Source organism: Triturus cristatus, chromosome 1_2 (assembly GCF_964204655.1).
Source record: "Triturus cristatus chromosome 1_2, aTriCri1.1, whole genome shotgun sequence".
Classification (NCBI taxonomy): Eukaryota; Metazoa; Chordata; class Amphibia; order Caudata; family Salamandridae; genus Triturus; species Triturus cristatus.
The window spans coordinates 67,418,631-67,420,732 of record NC_140580.1 but is presented as its reverse complement, the minus strand read 5'-3'; the positions used below and the strand labels follow the sequence as shown (position 1 = coordinate 67,420,732).

The following is a 2,102-nucleotide window of genomic DNA, read 5'->3' as shown; positions in this document are numbered from 1 at the left end:
CTATATTGAGGATGTGCCCCACGCTTACTTTTATTTTTGAAACTGCAAAGGAACTGACATGGGGGAGTTTTCTTTCTGTGCATGTGGGTCATTATTTTGGTTGCCCTGCCCAGTACCTCTAAGGCACATGGCCGTCCCGAGCATCGCAATCTAGTGATGATCAACCCGCCATAAATAGAAAATGGTGACAGTCACTGTCACCTTGCAGCCCACTGGCTGACTGGCCTGTGGGTTACACGCTCACCTTGGAGGAGACAGCTAATGTTCAGCCAGTGTAAACCTGGTGCTTCCCCTACATATAAATGATGCAGAGTCACTGAAGGCTGGCAGAGTGGGAGACCCACCAGTTTATCGCAAAACTCCTATTTCAATAAACTCTAAATGATTTCCTTTATCTATCAAATGGGTACCAGATTCTTGGGATTCTTGACCTTCTTTCTGATTCCTACCTGAATCAGAGTCGTTCCCTGTATACCGGTCCAATCAACTTGACAGCATCATTCATTGAGATCACAAGCACTGAGCAAACCAAATGACTTTACCATCCCAATATAAAAAAACAGCAACCACCCTTTCGAAAAACTGCAATGTAATGTAAAAAACATAAATGGTATTATATAGATTCAGTATGCACCTGATCTTGAAAGTACATTTTCATTTGTCTCACAGTGTCAAGAGGAGAAGGAGAATAATCAGCTGTTGAACTCCTCGTGAATTTGCATATCATCTTTGAGCGTGGGGTCATGCAAATCGTCCCTATATCATTCCAATTTTAGTACATGTGCCGTCGAAGAGAGCATCGCTTTTACTGGGATTCTCCATATGGGTAAAACAGGAGACACATTTCTCGAGGACTTTACTAAGGGACTGTTTGTCCCTGGACAAGGCACTATTTATTCCTTTATTGGGCTATATAAAAAGGGGAGAGGATGTGGCCTAACGGCTAGAGCGGTCCACCTCGCAGCTGGGGACGCTCAACATCCGGTGATTCTTGGCAAATCACTTAATCTCCCTGTGCCTAACAAAAAATTCATGTGTTCGTCAGTAATGCAACTGGATCGTATGTAAAGCATTCTGATACTCTAGTGTTTAGTTTGCGCTATTTAAAACTCCCCTAAAAAAAATGAAAAACTTTTGAGATGTTGGGAACTCCTGAGCTGGTCTAAGACCCGGCATCTGTTGGGACTAAAGCAAATCAGAAGCTACAGCCCATAGAAACTTCACCACTCCTGACTTCCGTTGGAGTGAATTACCCTGTTTCCTGTTGTATGAGGTCAGGTGTCTGGAGTTTGTATTTTCTGTGATATCAGAGCTGCAAGGCTCAGTCAATGTTGAAGGGGCGGCTCCTCCACTAGGGCGGTGGAGCGTCGCCCCACTGCTTTCTAGCAGTGCGAGAAAGCCAAAACATAAAATGATAATAACTAAAAGTTATTACCATTTTAAGTTTCCTTTGAGCATTGCGGGCAGGCCTGCTCTGCTCTTAGAGCAGGGCAGGGAAGGAGTGGTTTGCGCACTCCTGAGTGCGCAAAGACTGTTTGTTTGGCCCTCTGGGGCTGCCCAAACCAGTCTTGCGCACTCTGCCCTTTCTCTGTGCAGGCTGCATAGCAGCCTACATGGAGAACATGCTCCCCCTGCTTGCCTCTGGCTGGGCAGCAATGGCTTATGGGAGGGTCCAGAGGAAGCCTGGCTGCCTGCTTCCTGTTCCTGTTGGAGGCAGGAGAGCAGAAGCAGGAGCCGAGAAGATGCAGGACCCGGTGGAAATAAATGTAAGTTTAATTTATTATTTGATTTTTTATATTTACCCACGATCCCCCCCACGACACCTCCGTGAATCTCCCCCGCAACCACCCCCCCCACCCGCAAGCAATGCCGGCTGCAACTGAAATGTTGTCCACCCCAGCCAGGCGCCCATTCAGCATACTGGCATGCAATACTGCTGCTGTAGTGCTTCACCTGCACACCTGTGTTTCCATGTTCGAACGCACATCTGAACGTGCGTTCCCACCACCCCCCCCCCATAGCTTACAGCCGTCATGGGCGGCAAACAAACGCAGGAGTTGCCAGCACCCCCCTCTGCTCTTTAAACTCGGCCGATGGGTGGC

General features: G+C 47.7%; 1 non-coding gene across 1 annotated transcript; it reads right to left on the bottom strand.

Annotated features, from left to right (window-relative positions):
* Positions 1-692: 692 nt before the first annotated feature.
* Positions 693-800, bottom strand: LOC146866809 (U6 spliceosomal RNA). Its single transcript, XR_014968592.1, has one exon. It is a non-coding gene; the product is annotated as a U6 spliceosomal RNA (small nuclear RNA).
* Positions 801-2,102: the final 1,302 nt, after the last annotated feature.